This window comes from Ornithodoros turicata, chromosome 1 (assembly GCF_037126465.1).
Source record: "Ornithodoros turicata isolate Travis chromosome 1, ASM3712646v1, whole genome shotgun sequence".
Classification (NCBI taxonomy): Eukaryota; Metazoa; Arthropoda; class Arachnida; order Ixodida; family Argasidae; genus Ornithodoros; species Ornithodoros turicata.
In genome coordinates, this window is record NC_088201.1 from 206,665,701 (window position 1) to 206,688,282 (window position 22,582).

The 22,582-nt window shown below is 46.8% G+C and overlaps 1 protein-coding gene and 1 non-coding gene across 2 annotated transcripts in view; both read left to right on the top strand.

Moving 5' to 3' along the window:
* The window catches only part of LOC135378997 (uncharacterized), a 355,209-nt gene that overhangs the window by 200,324 nt on the left and 132,303 nt on the right, over positions 1 to 22,582 (top strand). The gene's annotated exons all lie outside the window — the stretch shown is intronic.
* On the top strand, positions 3,767 to 3,839 carry Trnaa-ggc (transfer RNA alanine (anticodon GGC)). Its single transcript has one exon. It is a non-coding gene; the product is annotated as a tRNA-Ala (tRNA).

Sequence of the window (22,582 nt, forward strand, 5' to 3'; positions counted from 1 at the left end):
CAATTTGAGCGACTTTTAGCCACTTTTCGGGGCGCCACTAGCGACTTCCTGTGAATGAGATTTGGCAACACTGCAACTCGAACGCTTCCAGTCTGAATGAACCAGTGTAAGCGACACACAGACTTGTGGCCGTGGGATGTCACATATGCGGGAACTATGTGATGTCCGTGTTATCGGGGCACGGGAAGAGGAGAAGGGGGTGACGGATGCTGTAGCCGCACCGGATGCCGCCGACCCTAGCGACGCCAATGAGTGGGATGCGTGCCAAAGATACCCGATTTTTCCGTGTGTCGTCCGTTGACAGCTGCAGCCGTGTCAGCTTTGTGCTGAAAGTACGTTCTCCACGAAACGCGCACATAACTACGGTTACTTCAGAAATACAGTAAAATGCAGTGAACACATTCGAAGTGATCACCTTTCAGTGTGTGTGCAATGTGCTCTTCACATAACGCCATCCAAGTATGTTTAGGATATTCAGGGTGTTTCACAAAACATTATTCGGGCTTTGTAAAAAAAACGGGGCGACGGAAAAAATACGGGGTAAACGGCATTTGCGTGGCAACTAAATTTGCCACCTCGCAAAAATATTTTCATTTGATGGTAATTTTAAAAATTGAATTTCTTTAATTGATTTTAAAAATTTCGCAAGTCAACCTCACGTTTTTTTACAGAATTAGAGAGCTCTTAGCGAACTTAGTCAGATCCACCAAGAAATCCTTGGATATTGCAAATGGAACTGCCCAAAAAAAGTCCCGAAATTGAGGCTTCAAAGTTTCGGTTATTTAACAGAGTACCAAATCAGTCGCAGAGATGCGCGGAGAGGAGGACATGCTCCTGCCTCCATGTAAGAGAGAAGGTCGAAAAAAGAAAAAAAAAACGGGAACACAGAGGCGGAATATTATTACTATTTTTTTTACGCTTATCAACGTATGGGAGAATGTCACCAGCGCTGTTATCGGCGCGTCTTGTGCTGTGCTGCACGCCGGTCAGACGATAAATTGTTCTAGATTCATGGGGGCAGAAGCATGTCCTCCTCTCCGCGTATCTTTGCGTCTCATTTTGTGCGCTGCTGAATACCCGAAACTTTGAAGCCTCAATTTTGGGACCTTTTTTCGGCAGTTCCATTTGCAGTATCGCGCGGATTTCTTGGTGGATCTGACTAAGTTTACTACACGCTCTCTAGCTCTGTATATAAAAAAGAAAAACTTCAAATTGACTTGGGGAATTTTTTAGTTCAATTAAATAAATTCAATTTCTTATAATTAAAATCAAGTGAAAATATATTTGCAAGCTGGCAGAGTTAGTTACCACACAAATACCGTTTACCCCGTAGTTTTCCGTCGCCCCGTTTTTTTATATAGTCCGAATGACACGTTTTGTGAAACACCCTGTATATATATATATATATATATATATATATATATATAGACACAAATATAAAAATGAGTAAATGTTCCATGGCTGCACGTGAGGCATATGTTTACAATTCAAGCGTGCCGCATTCTCAGCTCTGGACGGCCGTTTCGAGCTTCTTGGCTCTCATCCGCACAGCGTAGAGATGTGACACGCTCTTGGGTCGGCACAAACACTGTGTCTCAGCAAGACATCAATGTTCCAGGTTGTTAGCAACACCTCTGGAGGCCGCAGTGCAAAGCCAGTGAATACAGATATAAATATAAAAAATGAGCAAATGCTCCATGGCTGCACGTGAGCGTGTCACATCTCTAGGCTGTGCCGATGAGAGCCAAGAAGCTCGTAACGGCCGTCCACAGATGGGATTGTGGCACGCTTGAATTCTAAACATATGCCTCACTTTCAAACTCTACAGCAGCTGAGGTGCCCCTCAGGTTTATCTTTTACCTTTGGTCCTTTAACCGAGTGCATAGAAAAAGTGAAATAAACAGAGAGCACAGACAGAGAAGACAAGAGGGTACCTGTACCGTAAAAAAACTGCTGGGGTACAGGGGCTATGCAAAATGCAAGGCGCCATTTCCCGTACACACCAGCGATTACGTCGGCCATGTTGGTTACGTCCAGAACCGTGAAGAATGTTCGAGGCGTGAACATACACACCGCGGTACAAAATACACAATTCGCGTGCTTAACACAGTATAATGATCGCACAACAACTAGCAATGAACAACGTGCGTCTGTAACGACATGCGGAAACCACATGCACCTTGCGCGTTCATCTTGGCCCATTGCACACCTTCTCGTACATGCTCAGTTTCACTTCGTGCCATTCTCCTTCTCAGTTACAAAAGAATTTACTTAAGTTGAAAGCACTTCGACACAGACGAGGCGTGCACTTATAAAGTGAGGGTGTACAGGTAGTGACTTGAGAGAAGGGTACCGTCGATGCACATAAGTTCTGAACGTGTTCCGACAGCAATGGTTACACGCTCAAATCATTTCTCCATGTGCGACGGTGTAACGTGGGAAAACGTCCCCCTTCTATGCAGCTCCGATTATACATGTATGTTACCATAACCAACATTGCCGACAAAGTCGGTTGATGGCAGATATCTAAACAATTTTCATATCTCCTAATTCGGTAGAATCATTTTTAGGTTCCATGACAGTAACTGTAATGCCAACCACCACTGCGCTGTGCGAGGGGCCTTTGAGCCGCGTGGGTCCGTTCCCGCTAAACTACGGGATTCGTACCCGTTTGCACATATTTCCGGTCGGTAGTGTTGACCGTCTGTTTTATCTCCACAACCCTTTGCCGGACAAAAGCTGTCATGCGTGCAGGTTGTCCTCCAACGCAATGAAGTGTAACCATCGAGTCTGTCCCACAGTAATTGAGAGTCCGGAACCGAAAAATGCGTTGTGAATATTTATATAAACAGACATATGTGCTCCGGAGAGCTCAAGCCGAGCAAACGACATCTCTTTCAGTGGTGCAATTGGTGATCGTGCAGCGAGAAGGTTGTTGTGATATTGTCTGTGGGAGAAGTATTGCCGTTCAATTTACGGTAATTTTCATGTAGCCAGAATGCTGTTTTTTTCCCGTTAAAATTACAGTGTCTTACAAAAAATGCAGCCATAAAATTTGCATGGATTTTAATGGCAGCTATGTTGCCGGCTCTTTCCTGTAATTTTCACGGGCACCTGAGAGAGTCGGCTTTTGATTGAAGTGTGGACTGGATTGGTTCCCACAAATGTGGGAACAGAACCATAGGATGGGTAATTGTGTGTGTCTCCCTTTAATGGAATTGCAAGTCGTGCAGTAATGTGTGACACAAGTCAGAGTACAGGATCGAGCATTTATTGTGCATACACAGAAAGGGTGGAAAAATCTGTGAAGTGTGTTGAATCTTTAGCAATCAAAACCACACAAAGTTGCAAAGCACATCTGGTTACCAGGTAAAACGTTCCCTTACACTTCTGCTGTTTTCGAAACAATCCCCAGAACTTCCTCGTAGGGTGGCTCTGTTCTTCAGCTTGCTGCCTCTGCAAAGCTCATACGCAAAACACTCCTGTAAGAAAGAAAATGCAGAATATGTAGTACGACAGTTGCTACCATTGGAATGCAGCTCCACATGCTCACACCTCTGCACATTACACATTCAGTATGGTGGCACTAGTACAGACACCATTATGGTGAAAGATGAAAGTCACTGAAAAGGTTAGCTAGCTGTAGGACTCGAACCCACATCTTCTGGATTGCCGAGTGATTGTAAGAGTGAAAGGAGGATGAGTGAGAGAGAGTGGCTGGTTTGTCCCTTCAGATGACGCACCCTGGAAGTCGCTGAGAAGGCGTGTTAGCTTAGCTCAATTGGTAGAGCCCTGGACTGGCAATCCAGAAGATGTGGGTTCGAGTCCTACAGCTAGCTAACCTTTTCAGTGACTTTCATCTTTCATCGGTAATTTCTTAGGCAAATTGAGGCTTGTATGTATTTGTTCCTTCTATGTTGTTCCAGCCTCAGATCATCAGTTCTTTCATGTTCAACATTTGCCGCCTGCGTCGATCCCGTCGTATGAATGTGCGTATGAATGAGCGAAAATGTAAGAGTGAAAGGAGGATGAGTGTGAGAGAGTGACTGGTTTGTCCCTTCAGATGACGCACCCTGGAAGTCGCTGAGAAGGCGTGTTAGCTTAGCTCAATTGGTAGAGCCCTGGACCGGCAATCCAGAAGATGTGAGTTCGAGTCCTACAGCTAGCTAACCTTTTCAGTGACTTTCATCTTTCATCGTTAATTTCTTAGGCAAATTGAGGCTTGTATGTATTTGTTCCTTCTAAGTTGTTCCAGCCTCAGATCATCAATTCTTTCATGTTCAACATTTGCCGCCTGCGTCGATCCCGTCGTATGAATGTGTGTATGAGTGAGCGAAAATGTAAGAGTGAAAGGAGGATGAGTGAGAGAGAGTGACTGGTTTGTCCCTTCAGATGACGCACCCTGGAAGTCGCTGAGAAGGCGTGTTAGCTTAGCTCAATTGGTAGAGCCCTGGACCGGCAATCCAGAAGATGTGGGTTCGAGTACTAGAGCTAGCTAATCTTTTCAGTGACTTTCATCTTTCATCGTTAATTTCTTAGGCAAATTGACGCTTGTATGTATTTGTTCCTTCCAGCCCCAGAACATCAGTTCTTTCATGACCATTATGGTGCTGTGAGTACTCTCCACTACAGGCGAAGAAATAGCTTAAGGTCTTATGCTGGTTATAAAGACCTTAAATCACTCATATTTGGATAGTACAATATTGGTTTAAACCTTGTCAGATATTGATGATTTTGTGCAGAGTGATTGTGTGAAGACACAAGGATGTTAGAGTGTTGGTCATTACGGATGTGGTCTAAAATTGTTGTAAAAAAAGAATGTGTTTGGTTCCAAATTACCACGCTTCAGTCATATAATCACAAGTGTCACTTTGAGATTATTCGAGGATATATGTGCCAAGTAATTCAACAGGTAGTTCCAATCACAACATATGTGTTAGAGCGACCGTCTCGTACAGCCGGGGCGATTCCGAAACTTAGCGAAAACTACTTTCAAGCGTATTGTAGACATACAACCGTCAAAGTTTCATTTGGAATAACGAAGTCGTTTTCGAGGAATTTGTCAAAACGTACCGGATAGCAGACGACGAAACCTGCGCTTCTCTCATGCATATGTGGCGGCCCGTGTGTGATGACGAAGACGTGCCTCTGCTGCCACGTGCTACGGCGCTGGCACGGCAGTTCTACCGGCACCGTCCTAGCGTGAGGCCACGACCATCTGCCCGCTGGGACATTCCACCATCGCCGGTCAGGACTCATGTAGAGGAACACCACCTCCTCTACATTTGGTGACCCGAACAACGAACACCATGTTCGGCATAATTCGGCCAAGCACCATCCCAAGTTACTGCAAGCCCACCTCCGAAGGTACGGTGCAACGTTCTACCGAGGAACCGCTAGGCGACGACGTCAATTCACCGCGGCTCCACTCATCGCAACGCCCGGCCGCGCAACACCATGGTTCTACTCAGCTCGCTCATCTACTCAGCTCGCATCGCCATGGTCTCTCGCTCTGCGTCACGTCGCCACATGCTTCGCGATGGCACTCCTCGGGCATCCACCAGCGGCACCTTCACGAGCATCACGCTCTGGTCGCGGTACGCCGTTGCGGCTGCATGGCCCCATCCTCATCGTCATGCCAGTCCCAAGAACCCTGCCCGCCTTGCCTTCCCACCAGGCTTCGATACAGGGTGCTGGCAGCCCATCCAATAGCGCTCAAGAGGCACAGTGACCAACGTTCCACCGGGGACATGCACGGAGGCCACCGAGTTCTACTCCCGGTCTCCCCGTGCTTCGCGATGGTCTTCCCCGGCACTCTTCTTGGCGACACTACGAGCTCACCGCTCACGAACCGGTCGCGGTTCTGTCGCTCCATCCTGCATTACGTTCTGCCTACCTGCCTACTCTGCTCTCCGCTTCAGCCCGCCCCTGGAACCCTCCCGGCCAGCTCTTCTGCCCACTCAACACAAGACGCAAGACCAGCAGTCCCTGTACTACGTGTCGCCCGTCTTCCTCCTCTTCATGTATCGACGCGGCCCTCAACCGCTAGCTCTACACCGCTCCGCGTCTGAGGGGGGGGAATGATGTGGCGGCCCGTGTGTGATGACGAAGACGTGCCTCTGCTGCCACGTGCTACGGCGCTGGCACGGCAGTTCTACCGGCACCGTCCTAGCGTGAGGCCACGACCATCTGCCCGCTGGGACATTCCACCATCGCCGGTCAGGACTCATGTAGAGGAACACCACCTCCTCTACACATACATCACGCATGACGTTGACCTGCGGGTACGTAGTCGTTGTCATGCAAATTGTAACTTGCCAAAGCACCTTGGGTTGAGTCATTGCCTTTGCTCTTGAAATGGGGACAGTCAGGCATATATCTCTGCGAGCGGAGAATGTAGTCCGAGCATTGACTGTGGGGTCTCCGATAATGTGGCGCACAATCGGATACATGGAAGCTAAGTCACGTGTTTTCTTTCTGTGAGTATTTAATGCACTTTTTAAATAAACACACACTCCTTCTTCATGTACGTCGTCAGCGACACTTGATTTTGGAACATGATCAGTGTGCAACGGGGAGTGTAATGGAAGCACGCATAATACATTTGTGGTAGGAGCTGTAATGCGACCGCGAGCGCCGGTGGCCGGCGACTTCAGATTTGTGTTTGTGGGTGGGGTTGTGCTGCGACTTTTATCTTGCCTCTGAGGATTAACATAGTTGTTCTAAACCACCATGTTTTCCAGTTCTCAGAATGTGCGGTTTTCACCTGAGAACTGAAAGTAAATGTACGAGAGTTGCCGCGGTCCCCAGTAACTTCTGAAAGTCGTCTGATTACGCCGGTGCACTAGCGCGCGCAAAAGCAGATGATTTCTGTATCGTATCACGAGCTTCCCCGCAGGGCCACGTGGCTGTTCTTATTGTTGCCAACACAGATCATGGCATGCTCTGCAATCTTTATCAATTTAATTCAGTTATTCAATAACTGTGACAAGTTTCGTCGGGTATATTCGAAGTATTCCATTTTCCACAAACGGCAATCGAATGGTACACTTGATGAAAGGGGCAGGGGGAACGAGACCATCCTTTTAAGTGAAAGAATCAGCAACGCCGTCGGTGAAGCAAGTATATATTTTTACTTTTGATGACTAGTGCCACGGGTGATGTATGCAGGAATGAGATGGTTAGTTTATAGTAAATAGTATAGTATAGTATAAAACAACTGCACTAATCTCAACGTGCACCAGAGAATTGCATGCCTGTATTTTTGCCATCAAATATGCACCGCATAAATTCGCAGCCCTCTAACGCATTTCATACTTTCTCATGCACGTCCCGCACCTGTACTACTTATCAACAAAAAAAAAAGGAGAGAAAGCACACAATTTCCATGTTGAATCTAGCACTGATTTCTTTGCTCCGCGCACAAATCATTATTGGAACCACCTCCCCATTTGCCTCGCATCCATTTTACCCACTAATCATTTTAAAACAGCATACTGCAAGTACGTCGCACCAGTATAACATTTTGTGACCAAAGTAGACTTTCTTTACTACTCAGCTTTTAGACTATCGTCATAACAAAGACTATGCTTCTTGCATTCTGGATGAATAAATACTATGGAGAGTAGAGCACAGCATCGGGGTGCACCAGCCTTACAGAGGGCACCAGACTTTCTTACTGCTATGGAGAAACAGAAGCTCCCAATATATTAAGGTAAACAGCTACACGTACTAGTCAGTGACCAGTAGCTTCACTCAACGACTTTGTTCCCGACAAAAAACAAGGAGAGGGACACCGAGCATTATCCGCCATGCTCTGCACTTATTGCCGCGAATTCTAAGTGGGTAAAAAGACGCGATTTCAATCGCAAAGGAATGCTACTGTTCAAGGGTGGACAAGCAGCATGCCAACCCAACAAAATACTCTAATTTCATGTGAAGTTACAAGAGACATCAGCTCCTTAGGTTCTACCTTTCTAGACATACGTATGACATTTAAGTTATGAACACTACAAGCATGTGTTACAGTCACTAAAGAACGGCGGTACATACGGCTAGAGCAAATGAGCCGGAATAATATCAGTTTTAAGTTGAAATGTGCTGCAGCACAGTGAAGGAGTGAAACGATAAAGTGATGCAAGACTGACTGATGATACAAATTGAAATACTCACTCACTGTCACGAGAAACCATGCAAATGAAAAGCCCCTCCTGGATCCTTTTCAGCAGGTGATCCAAGGCCAAGCGTGTCTTGGATGCCTTTCCACTGGCCGACTTGGCCAGGAAGGATGGTGTGCCCAGGAGTGACCATCTCTGCTGGAACAGATTGGAACCAAATAAATTAGGGCAGAGATCAAGAACATGTAAACCATTGTCAACAATCATGACATCGTACAAGTAACACCCCATCGACATGCACATTGTGAGGGTGGGGAGATGATGAGAAATGGAGTGATGATGAAGGGATGAAAGTGAATAAGGGTGGAGTCACTGTGGCTACATAATGATAACTGGTTTATTGACGAACGGGAGAGCGTGCGTCCGCACGCGAGGCAAGGCAGGAGCACACTATGGCCAGCAGTGGGGGAGAGGGCGAGGCTTGGCACCGTGGCGCCTCTAATGGTAAGCGGGGGCAGAAGGTTCTACATTCACATACCACCCTTCTCCGAAGAGACCAAGTCCTCTTGGTGGCAGAGTGCAAATGTTCAAAAATATAGCAAGAAATGCCAGAAACTGAAAAGAGAAAAAGGTGCCAAAGGAGTCAGCATAGATCAGAATATCGTCCAAATAAGCACGGATGCCATGCTTGCCAGTATGAGGCTGGAGGTCCCGAAAGACAAACTGCATGATACGTTGAAACGTCGACGGGGCATTTTTCAATGCGACTGGCATGCGAGTCCACATAAAAGTGCCATGATAGGTAATGAAGGAGGACTTTTCATAGTCCTCTGGGCGAAGGCACAGTTGCCAGTAGGCGCTTTTTAAGTCGAGAGAAGCGAAGAATCCACATCCGGCAATGTCTTGGATGATGTCATCCGCATGAGGCAAAGGTTGAACAACAGTGATAGTACGTTCATTCAAAGGCACATAGTTCACACAAAGTCGCTTTTTGTTACTCTTGATGGCGACGACGACGGGGAACGCCCAGGGGCCTGTAGCATAACGTATAATGACAGGAGTTTCTTTGTCTGTTCCTCCAGAAATTTTCTGTCATCCGGAGCGTAGCGGTACGGGCTGCGGCTATAAGGTGTGGTATTCGGTAAAAGGTCAATGCGATGTTCAATGACCGTGCAGTGTCCTATATCATCTTCATGGCGGGAGATGACTTGATGATGACCTGTTAAGATGGGCGGAACTTCTGACTGTGGGCTTGGCGACAGATGAGCTCCGAGTGCGGCTGGTGGAAGCTCACTATGAATTGAAACCGAGATAACACCGCTGGGCTGGGCTGAAGGCTGGGGTTCGGTGTGGGCCTCAGGCATGTTGAAAGGTACTTCCTGGTTGAAGGCTTTCCAGGGAGGTTCCTGCTCAGAAGGCAAGGGATACGTTTGTAGGCAGTCTTTAGGAATAGGAGCACCAGCAGTACAGGCAAGGACATAACCTCGGAGGATATCAGCATTGGCCACGCGATATGCAACCTTGGGGCGTGCGTGTATGATAGTGCCAGGGAAGTCATGCTGTAAGTAGGTTGGCTTGGGTGGCTGGAAAATCAACCGAGCTTTGGCATTTTCGAACCAATCTTCACCAATGATGAAGGGCAACTCATTGTTGTGCAGAACAGCTGCTTTGACCAAGGCAGAGACGTTTCCGATGGTGATCTCAAGGTGCTTGGATCCTGTGTCCGGGAATGCGTCGTGTGTACCAAGGCCTGTGATGGTGGCCTCAAAGAAGAACACTGTAGCCATCCGTAACAGCTGAATGAAGTGCTGATTGTGACGGCGGTACATTAGTTCCTTGAGCTTGGGTGGGCTGAGGGCGAGCCATAGAACCAGGGCACTTGGATGCCAAATGTCCCATATTTTTACATTTGTAGCAAATTGCGATGGAAATATCTTGTCCTCTACGAAACGCTGGGGCTCCGTATTGGTCGGATATCGCTTTGTATTTCGCTTCCTGCTAAGCTGTAGGGAAGGCAGAGATACGTTGGCGACGAGCAAGCAAAGAGTTCGTGATGCCGTTCGCAGGAGATGGAATAGTGTGACTAGGGGAGGTAGACGAAGACATCCGACCATTTTGGAACTGTGATCCAGTTGTTGACATTCGCGGTTGAGGTGGGCTGTCAGTCCGTTGCTGAGACGTAAGGCGATGACAAGGTCGGGCATGTAGGATGTTATTCTCGAAGTCAGTGACGATGTCAATGAAGTCTGCAACGGTCTTTGGTCACTGGGCAACAATTGCTGCCACAAAGTGGAGGTCTTGAAGTCCTTGAAGAAGATAGTCAATTTGCTGCTTTTCAGTCAAGGGAACTGGGGAACGGGCAAGGAGCTTGAGTTTGGCGATCGTGTAGCTGTCCAGTGATTGTCCTGGACTTTGAACGCATTCAGAGATTTTTGCTTGCCATTCTATCAGCGTGAGATCATCCCTGAACTACGTCTGGAACGCACTTTTCTAAGATAACCACGTTTCGTGGTGTTTCCGAAGAGTGCCGTGCCAGTTGCGGGCCGTTCCACCAAGCAATTGCTCGAAGGGCTTCGTCAGACCACTGTGCGAGCTTGCGTGCGCATTTGAGTTCGCTCAACCACGGCTTCGACGAGTGACGGCGGTTGTCCTCAAAGGTGTGGATAGACTGACAAGTTGGGCATCGTCGTGACTTGCAGCAACGACGGAGTGACTGACTGGAGAGAAGGCTGTGACGACTCCGACGATATTTGCAAGGGGGCGGCAGGTGATTGTTGGGAACGAGGTTGGACGGATAATGGCCAAGCGCCACGTTCTTCTTGTATACAGTCGAATAGTCGACAACCATGACATGATAACCCACAAAGTCGCAGTTCTTGTTTGAGGGCTTCGTGCGATACATCACCGAGCTGAGTGATACTGGACAATGCGTCCCAGTTGATGAGCGACGCCATCGCGTTTCGAGCCGAAGCCTGAAGCGAAGGGCAAGGAGCGGAAAGAACAAATGGCAAGTCACGTGAACCCGTGACGACATGAACGGGGGGCCGTATACTAAGCTGCTATGCTTGGGCGGGGAAGCCAGGCTCTGAGGATGATGCAATGGCGGGAGGAATGTTCAAGTGGCGGCCATCATGGAATGTGTAATGTCCGTCTTAGGTGGCGAGGCTGCCGTGGGGACGGGTAGGGTTTTTTCAGCAGGGGACGGGGATGCGAGGCTGCGAGGCTTGGAGTGGTGACTGATGATCCTCTGAGCTTGTCTACTTATCGTATGCGGGCTTGCACATGTTGAGATTCGAAAGTAGACTACGTCATGCGAGGGTGCAGTCTGGTTTTGGCTTGAATGACTAGTGAACGCTGGATTCCCGAAGCAGAGATCCGTGGGTCGACTGTGCCATATGAGGGTGTAGTCTGGCTTGGGCGGCTTGGGCTTGAAGGACTAGTGGCCGCTGGATTGCCGAGGCAGAAATTCATGGGTAGACTCCGCCATCTGAGGGTAAAGTCTAGCTTGGGCTTGAATGACTAGTGAACGCCGGATTCCCGAGGCAGAGATCCGTGGGTCGACTGTGCCATAAGATACAGTCTGGCTTGGGCTTGAAGGACTAGTGGACCCTGGATTCCCGAGGCAGAAATTCATGGGTAGACTGCGCCATGTGACGGTACAGTGTGGCTTGTACGGCTTGAATGACTAGTGAACGCCGGATTCCCCAGGCAGAGATCCGTGGGTCGACTGCGCCATGTAAGGGTGGGGTGATGATGTGAAATGGAGTGATGATAAAGGTGAAGGTGAATAAGGCTGGAGTCACTGTGGCTACATAATGATAACTGGTTTATTGACGAAAAGGAGAGCGTGCGTCCGCACGCGAGGCAAGGCACGAGAACACTCAGGCCAGCAGTGGGGGAGAGGGCGAGGCTTGGCGGGGCTTACTACGACGCTCACAACATACGCATATGAAGCACATGATCTGTCCTGTACCCATGTTCTTAGATCTTTTCGCCTAGAATACAAAATTTACATCAAAACAGTTTAGTATTCAGTATTTTGAAGCACTGAAGTGGGTTCAAGAAGCATATCTAACACATCAGCAAGATAATTTACCTCCAGGCTACATCAGTGGGCACATGCGCACGGAGCTTGCTCTGTTTTTTCTAGCCGGCAGCTGCTTCAAGTAACGGTACCTGGAAATAATACACGTTGGCGATGGCGATGTGTGCTCCCTTCGCCATCGTTGACCGTGCAAATGCCACCGACATGGCTACGCTGCTGCCAGCAACATAGCGCGCTGCAGCCCTGTTCTGTTTCTTTTCGACACGTCTTTTTCCAGTATATGTAATTATCTCTGTATATTAGAAATCCGTCATCCTGTTCCCAGCCTAAGTAGCTTTTGTAGTGAAGGAGCTGGCAGTGTAGGCTGGGCTCCAGAGTCGTTGCGTTTCTGTGGCTAGTAGACGCTACAGAAGTGTACTTTGTCATATTAAATATCCTGAACAGTAAACGCTCCTGTCTGTTCGTGACTGTATTTCCAATTTCCTTGGGCCGTGTTTCCAATTACGGTAGTATACCTGTCCTTTTTACGAAAAAAAAAAAGGATTTTGACCGTAAGTTTTCCGGCATTTTTTTTACAGTGAAGCATCCCTGCTTCACACATACGCCGACCGGTCCGCGGTCTATTTTATAAGGAGCCATGAAAAATTCCACGAGGTTTGGGACGCAGTCTGGTTGCCTTTTGTGAAACACGCAAACAAGCGCTTGTTCCTTCAACGGTCCTTTGGTCGGTGACATATCTCAGCCCTGGGACATCCCTGTGGCGTTTCTTAGTTTCTTTGTTGTCTTGAGTGCTTTTCTTGTGTTTTCATGTGTCATTGCAGTAGACTGGCACCGCCCAAGCCTTTATCTGGGAAGTTAACAGAACGTACAAATTCTGCAGCTACCTTCCTAAAAAAATAAAGGAGATGGTCGGTAATCATGTGAGAAGCGAAACTGACCTATGTTGAGTAAATATTCACAGTGCTCTGTGGTGCGTGCTTGCTGCTTGGAGCACGTTACAGATAAAACAGGACAATTGGGGACAGCTACTCCCCTTTGAATTGGCTTAAGCTTTGTATCTTCCATCACTTCATCTTATGCGCTCCTCACTTCGTGCTGTGGTCGCGTGATGCATACATATATTGAGATTCATTTGAGCCACAGATAGCATCAAATTAAAATCGTGGTTTCCAAGGGCAGTTCGCTCGTGCAAGTGGCCCTGGCGCATATAACTGAAGACAGTGTCCAGGGTTAGCCACTGTTCGTGCGGGGGCACCCTTTGGATCAGTGGTTCGATGATAATCCCTCTTGAAGAGGAGCCCGAGGTGATGGTCTTTCTGCAGTTGTGCAGATAATTTTCACATCTTCCGATAGATACGGGGGCTGATGCCTTTCCTGTAGAGTGGTAGAGGGATGACCTCGAATCTGTGAGACGCGAAACAGAAGTCCCACACTTCAAATACTCTTCGAGATGTCCTGCTACATGTCCTGCAATGTACGCAGTGATTATGTCGCCAAAAATGGATAGCGCTGTGGGGTCCACAAAGTAATCGTGGTCCCAGAGGTCAGTCAGTAAAGCATCATCTGGTGCTACGTTTCTTCCACTGGAAGTACGGTTTCTTACATCTTCTGAGCGAGGCTGCACTACGCTGGTTACAAGCAATATCGTTATGCTTTCAAGAGGAACGGAATCGCTTCGTTGCGATCCCTCTACTTCTGTGTTGATGACCAACTTTTTGTATGCCGCTGGAAATTGCCTTGCTGCCGGGTTATTGTTGTTTTAGCAAATAATACGTCATTAAACGTATAGCTCGGCTCCCAAACGCACATTTTATTGATTTTATAGTCATTACAAACCAGAAAACCTAATGCGCCGAACTCCGTATATTATACTACACACACGGGAACCAAGAAAACTACACTTCAGAAGAAAACGAAAAAAAAAATTAGGAAACGAAGAGAAGAAAGGGAACGTAGACGAGGGAATCCGCAAATAGGCAAATGTGCACAGTGCTTGTCGTCTTATTCGAGTCGGCGAAGTGAAGTTAAAGGGAAAAAAGGCACGTGAGCACTGGGGCTTGTAGTGTTCGGATACCATTCATGAAGCGTGATGACGTTAGGCTAGTATCTCGTGGCTTAAAGACAAATCCTGTCGGAAAGATTAAAAACAGTCAATCGTCCTTCTCATGGAGAACTATACACGTCTTTCCGTACCAAAGAATTCCAACAATTGACCATCACTAAACAGCGATGTAAGCCGTGAAATGTTTTTCGTGGGGGCCATGTGCTTCTCGAAGTCAGCGCAAAACACTGGGGCGACAGCGCCAAGACCGGGAGAATTGTAACTCTCCGGTCGATTTCTTCATCTGATGATCTATTGGAAACGCTGTTTCGCGCTAATCCTATTGTGAAAGGCACTGCGTTTTATGTGGATTTTCGAACGGTAGTGAAGTTTGTCCTTGTTTCTGTCCCTTTCTATGATTACAGTGGCAGAAGCTGTATATTAAACACGTGTTTCAGGTAGGATAACACGGGATTCAAAACCCAGGTGACATTGCAGTCAATGAAAAGTGCGCTGTGCTGGTGTTAAAGGACGCTCTTTACGACATAGAGCTTTCTTCGTATCAATTTGAATTAAAGTGCCTGTGAATTCTAGAGTGAGTCATTCAGTAGAGATATTACTAGACAGTCCCGCGCTCACCTATTACAATCGCCGCTGATTACGGTATTGCTGTGCTTCTTAGTAGGGATATATTCAAAGGAAGGACCCGTTGGATTTCATTATAAGAAGTGTATGAAGTTTGAGGTTTAGTTTTTCATCCTTGCCATAATAATTGGCAAGTCATGGCATGATTGGCATGAATGATTTTGACTGTGTTTCACTTCCCCTGTTGGTGTTTCAGGAATGAAAATATATTTCTACATACATATTTGTACATGTGCTTTCCAAATTCCCAGTGCACATGCATTTCGCGTTTTTGTATTTTGTCTTATGTCCTTCCCGTATGCACAGCGACATGTTGCCAACCCCTTTTTTACTTTGCCGACCTCTTTTTAACTCTACTTTAGTTGAAAGGCAGTGGTATGTTTGCAATTAGGTTACTAATTATTGAGTAAATTCATTACGCGCATCAGTAGATGCGAGTGACTACCCGTCACGCCAACTGGTTGTTTAATTGGTTGTTGGTCGTATTCCTGGGGTGCGCGCGAAAAATCCTCGGCACATATAACAATCTAGAAGGCACAAAACTATCAGTAGCCATCACTGTTGTACATGGCGGGCTACTGGTAGAGCAGCTACGGTACTTGCTACTTACCTTAGTAGCGGAGTAGTGATCGAGCTGCATTTGAAATTGTTAACAGGAAATACAGGTTTTTTATTTCTTATGGAATCTCAATATAAAAAAAAACCTAGCAGAGCAAAATAGATGTCGCACCAGTAGCTGGGTTTTACGGCGGGGCAGACATCCTGTAGGACAGTGTATGCAACTGTTGGATGACTAATAAGCTTAAATTCACTAATTTCATTTCATTCATTTGACTTGATTACCCTCAAGCGCGATTGCATTACAGAGGGGAGTGAGGCAAAAGAATACACAAAACTACACATATAAAGAAGTATGAAAATAACAATGCTATAACAAAGAACACTGTTATAGCAACAGGAGCTGAGAGACTGTTTTATGAAGCGAATCTGTGTTAGTTATCTGAATAATGTTACGTGGAAGGTGGTTCCACTCAGTTGCCGTATGCCGGAAGGAAGAACGAAAGTAAAAATAAATGTTACATGAAGGAATATGAACTTTGCAACAATGATCATTGGGGGACGAGGTGTAAAAGGGGCGAGTGATAAATTGTGTACTCAATTCGGCGTGCTGATAAATTTTATTAAAGAGACAAAGCCCAGATATTTTTCTGCGTACCTGAAGTGGCAGCAAACCCAGAGATTATTTCATTGATGTGATGGTGCTAGTGCGATGGTAGTTTGACAGTATAAAACGTGGAGAATGGTTTTGTATCATTTCAATGGCAGAAATTAGTGTGAAGAACTAGGATACCAAATGGCTGATGCGTATTCCACTTTCGGACGAATTAAAGTATTCTACATAGTTAGCTTGATATTGGCAGGTACCTTTGAAAAATTACGCCGCAAATCACCTAATGTACGGTAAGACTTACCAGTGACGTTGTCAACATCGCTCCTCCAACTAAGGTCAGAGGTTATATGCACACCAAGGTCCTTGTAAGATTGAACAGTTGATAAGGTTGCGTTGTTTACTCTATAATTAGGCGCAGTTGAATTAGTTCGTGAGACTCGCATGACTTTGCATTTATTAGTGTTCAGAACCATCAGCCATTTGCCGCACCAATCGGCAACGCTGTTAAGGTCGGACTGTACGAGGAAGGTGTCAGAAGTGTGAGATATTTCGCGAAAGGTGACGCAGTCGTCAGCGAATAAGTGGATAGAGGACATTATGCTGTTAGGCATGTTGTTAATATAAATTAGAAAAAGAAGGGGACCAAGCACGGATTTCTGGGGTACACCAGATTGCACAGGTGTTAAGCTGGAGTGAAAGCCAAATCGCAAGACAAACTGAGAGTGATTGAGAAGAAAATATTAATCCAAGTTAATAGCTTGTTATCAGTATTAACATTTTGAGCTTTATTAGAAGAAGTTTGTGGATAATTTTGTCAAATGCTTTAGCAAAGTCTCAAAAAAGATACAATCTGCTTGAGAACGACGGTCGAGGATGGCGTGTAAAGAATGAGTAAGTGAAGAAAGCTGTGTTTCACATGAGTATGACTTTCGAAATCCGTGTTGTGAGAAAAATGAATTAGAGTCCAAGAAACGAGCAAGTTCAGAAAGTATTATGTGTTCTAATATCTTACATGGTATGCTTGTGAGGTAGATAGGCCGGTAGTTAATAGGATTAAACTTGTCACCAGATTTGTAAAGTGGAACCACCTTCGCAATCTCCCAATCATCGTGTAGGGTTCCACGGTCCAATGACTGCTGAAACAGCATACTTAGAAAAATTAAGGAATAGTTTACCGTTTCTTTGAGGAATCTACTATTAACGTTATCCATAAGAGCATGATGACTTTAAAGGGTTAATTACTTTTGCGACTCCAGATGGATTTACTAATATAGGTAACATTGGAGGGAAATTGAATGGTTGGACGGTTGGTGCAGGCGAACAAGCGGCAGAGGAAAAATTTGACACGAACACTTCGTTCAACAGTGAGAAACTGAGGAAGAAGTGTGTGAGGAAGTGGCTTCGTGCAACGAACTGTTTACAGTTCTGTTTTAATCCCTGGACACACCTTTCAGGTGGGATAGCAGCGCCGTCGGCACTCACCAACGTTGCATCCTCTACATTTTTGTTTGATACGCTGTTCCAAAATTTTATTGGATTATTAGAAATGATATTAGGAAGTGTGGTATTTAGGAAATAGCTTTTAATTAAGTTATTGGGTAGATGTTTTCTGTGAAATGCGAGATAACAGAATTGGAGCCAGTCATTATTCAAATCAATCGGCGTTATCACACACACTGACAAGCGAAGGTACTTCGAGATATAAATTGCCAAAATTCACTATGTATATGAGCTGAAGCCATAGCTACGTACTACATGGGCTCAGAAAGAGCGATAGGCAGTCCTGGTGAGAGGACACGTGCTTTGGAGCGATGGGCCTGATTGGAGTAGGCGCTAATCTGAGACCGCTCTACGAACCAGATAAGGTGAAGGCCACCTCGTTGCTGCGCTCGAGAAGCGCGGTTTCGAGTTTCTACTCATTTGCGTAGTGAAATTTGACATTTTATATCTCGAAGTACGTTCGCTTCACAGGATGTTTCATAAGGACGGTGGATTTGAACATTGACTGGCTCCCGATTCTGTCATCTCACATTTCCTAGAAACCTAATTAATACGTATATAATGAACTTTCGTTAACTAGTCATGCAGTAGCTGCAAACTGTCTTGCAGGATGTGTGCCTGGCCGTATAACCCAGCTGCTAGAACGTCTAAAAGCGCTATAAAAAATAGTTTTTGAAAACGGACATAGGAAAACGATAGGGCTCTACCTTACAATCATGGTCGACGGGTTTGAAGTGTATCCGTAGACAATGCCGTCGAGAAATGACTAATTTCGTGATATGTCTCGTAAAAAAAGTTTTAATCGAGATTGTATCCTACGGCATTCGACTGAGGGTCATCACGGCATGGATCCTAGGTGTGTAAGTCTAACTTGGGGAGAGTTACTTGTACAGATAAATCAAGCCGCTTGATTTTGTATTTCTAGTTTTCGCATACGATTTATTTCAAAAGGGTCCAAACCGCGCTACAAAACTCGGAGGATGGGCGGACCTATGAGTAATAGGATTGGGAATCACGGGCTGTTTTGACAATCCCGTGATTTCGGAATATCTAAATGCGAATCCCGGTACATCGGGAGGGGATAGGGATTCTTTTGCAGCTATTTTCAGGATGTCGTATAGAAATGTATCCACCTCCACATCCATCATACTCTCACAAATTGCGATACACTGCGAGTTTCCTGTCATCCCCTTGGAACATCCTAGTGGAATAAACCGCGCGCACGCACACACATAGACAAAGAAAAGAAACACTGCTCAACGGTTAGAAGTTTTGCCTTGTTATATTGAGCTATCTCACCTTGCAACACTACCGACTTTGCGTTGGAATGCGTCTCTTCTCGTCCGCTACGGAATATTGTTTGGCTGCGCCCCACCATATTTCCTGAGTTTAGCAATGCAGCAGAAGACATACGTTCAGCACTTATATCAAAGTAGATGCTATAAGCAATGATTTTTTTTTTCATCTTCCGCTGGAATATTCTGGAGACAGGTGCGCTTTGCTCTTCTCCGCTTTGCAGTAATTGTTGTGTTCTGGCCAGGAACATCCCAGTCTACTTTTCTGACAAGGTTGACAACGTTCATTTCTTCTCACTTTCAAACGTACGCGTTCGTGAAGATTAAAAGAACAAAATAGAGAAATTCTTCAGTGAGGGAGATTCTGCAATATTTCATGTGAACTGATGGATCGGAAGACTGACGATTCTTTTGGAGCTTTAATGCAAGTTGATGGTAATTACGTGGAGGGCTTGGCTATGACTTGCTTGGCTCACATAAGTCAGCAGATAACGTCTACGTCTTTGGCATGTGTCGTAGATGATGAGCTTGGTTCGGTTTCGGATTATAAATGATATTTGCAAGGGAGGGCCGCTTGAAACCAGAAGCCTGTAAAATATAGCTCTTTCCTGTTAACTCGTACAATCGCATATTCATTGTCCAGAAAGCCGAAATTCCTTATTCCGAAAACCCGGAATTTGGGAACACGAAATTATCCAAAATCCCGGGATTTGGGGATCCCGGGATCCGAGCCCTAATGAGTACTAGGAGTCTTTTTTGATATCTCTAGGATACCTTTTGAAAACCGTTTCAACAAAACTCGATGTTTTACTCGCCCTGTTTACAAATCTGTTCACATGTTTGTCCAACTTCTAGTCCTTACTTAAAGAATCAGGTACGCCGATTTCCCGATGTGCTGAAACGGTTGTGATATTCAGATCGAGCATACCCGATTGCCCCCGAAACACACCTTCGTTTTTTCAGTTTTACGTCCGGTTACGAAAATTAATCGAAGAAACCAAGAGAAGCCATGGGCGCAGCAGTTTGTGTCATAGATGTGGAAAACCTGTCCCATCTACGTAGATAGGTATCGTGCTTTTTATTGGATGAAAGCTGAGGCTTTCTCTAACATTCCTGGCGGCTTCTCCTGTTTGCGAGAAAATCGCGTTATGGTGGTCAGCTGGGATATGGTGTACCGGGATAATCCACATAGCTATTGTATGATGAAAAAAAAAAGAAAAACTGTGAACTCTTCTCAAGAACATTCTCGATGCGAAATCGTGATTATGTGCTCGAGAAGCTCGCACTTCAAGAGGCATTCCCGTCATCGCGTCTGTTGCCTTTACTATTATCTGCAATTATGAGAGTGATTGAGCAAAGCGTGAGCATGAGAGTGGTGGTCGTGTGAGGAAGAACGTGGTACCTTGTGTCCCTGTGCAAATCGTGTGTCTGCAAACTTATTACACGATATACAGGGTGTTTCCTCTTGTCTGGAACAAACTTTCAACGAAATGCAACGACAATACTGACGAAAACACTGCTAATCAACTCTAAACCTAAACATGCGGCAGTGCATATACTGGACATGTGCGGAAAAGGATTAAGACGAGTGCTGAGCTAGATAAAAATGCTACAAGACCAGACACATCGGGGAAAAGGTCGAGCCTCTACGGCAAATCTCTCACCTTTCGACCCGTGTCTGTGGACGACCTCGCCCAGCAGGTCAGCAGCCTCACGCAACACGTGGCGACCCTTGCCACCCGCAGCCGCTCGCCTAGCCTAGCTCTCGTTCCGCTCGTCGTCCTCAATATAGAAGTGCGCAGTCAGACGGCCTCTGCTGGTACCATCACCGTTTCGGAGCAGACGCACGCCACTGTTTGCTGCCTTGCACTTGGACAGGGTGCCCACCGGCCAGCCACTACTGGCGGCGAGTGGACGCGGCCCTAGCAGCAGCCGGCTCTGTCACGTGGTGGAACGCGTCACCGGGCAGGGGTTTTTAGTTGACACCGGTGCCGAAGTTAGCGTCATACCCACCAGTGCGCTCTACCGCCGCTCCCATCAACCTCATGATTCAAGCTGAAGGCCGCCAACAATTCAACTATCTCAGTCTACCGCCAGAAATCATTGACATTGAACTTGGCCCGTACCGAGACTTCCGATGGCTAATCCATATCGCCGACGTCACCCAGGCCTTCCTTGGCGCCAATTTTCTGCATTTTCGCCTTCTCGTTCATGTCTGCCGCAAACGTCTGACGACGCCACAAACAATCTTTCCGTCCACGACTTGCGGATTCACACGTCACCATCCCGAGCCCTCTCTTACACAGATCGTGAGTTCGAGTACGCCTCCATTCTGCAAGATTTCCCAAAACTCGTTCAACCACCTGATTGGACCCAACCTGTTCAGCACGAAGTGGTTCATCATGTTACGACCCGGGGTCCTCCTGTGCATTTCCGCCCACGCAGTCTTGCAACTGAGAAGTACAACATCGCCAAGGCGAAATTCGAGCATATGTCAGAGGTTTGGATCATTCGACCTTCCTCGAGCCACTGGGCTTCCCCTCCACATATGGTTCCGAGGAAATCAGGCGACTGGAGACCATGCGGGGATTACCACGCGCTGAACAGAGATGCTGTACCGGATAGGTACCATGTTCCCCACATCATGGATTTTGCCTCGAGCACCGAAGGAACGTCCCTCTGCTGCAAGGTCGATTTGGTCAGGGCGTACTATCAAATCCCAATGGCTGAGGACGACATTGCTAAGACCGCCATAACTGCGCCGTGTAGACTCCTTGAGTTCTTGCGGATGCCTTTCGGTTTGCGCAATGCCGCGCAAACATTCCAGCGGTTCTTTAACTCCGTCATTCAAGGACTTCCATTCGGCTATGCTTATATTGATGACCACATCGTAGCAAGCCGTTCAGCAGAAGAACACACTGAACCTCTTCGCATGCTTTTCACCCGCCTCCAAGACCACGGCATTGTAATCAACGCTGCTAAGAGTGAATTCAGCCTCTCGGAGCTTGATTTTCTCGCTTATCGTGTCACCAGCCAAGGCATACTCCCGTTGCCATCCAAAATAGCAGCCATACGCCATTTTCCCAAGCCGACATCGGCCACCAAGGTCCGCCAATTCGTTGGGATGGTTAAATTTTATGGACGTTTCGTTCCATCCTGCGCTGACACTTTGTGCCTAACCAAGGCCCTACTCTCTGCCCGACCTCTTTGTTCAGAAACATTGGACTGGCCCCCCAAAGCTACTGCTGCTTTCACGAAGATCCGTGGAGACATTGCTGCAGCCACTCTTCTCATTCACCCCCCGGCAAGAGGCCCCCACCAGCGTCATGGCCCATGCTTCGAGTACCGCTGCTGGCGCAGTGCTTCAACAGAGTATATCCACCCGCTCGCATTTTTCTCGCGCAAGCTCAAGCTAGCGGAGACTAGCTACCGTACTTTTGGTCGTGAGCTCCTCGCCACTTTCCTTGCCATCAAACACTTGCGACATTTTCTCGAGGGACGTACGTTCACAGTGTATACTGACCACAAGCCGCTGATGTAAGCCTTGTCGTCATCGGGATCAGGTTATTCCCCTGGCGAAATTCGACAACTGTCCTTCATGTCAGAGCTCACAAATGCCATCCAGCATGTGAGCGGTGCGGAAAATCCTGTGGCAGATGCCCTCAGCCGGATCCATTCCGTTTCTGAACCTGTCACCCCCACCCTTTCCTTGAACGCCTTGGGCGAAGCGGAGTCGACTGACAAGGAGATAGCATCCTTTCGGAACAA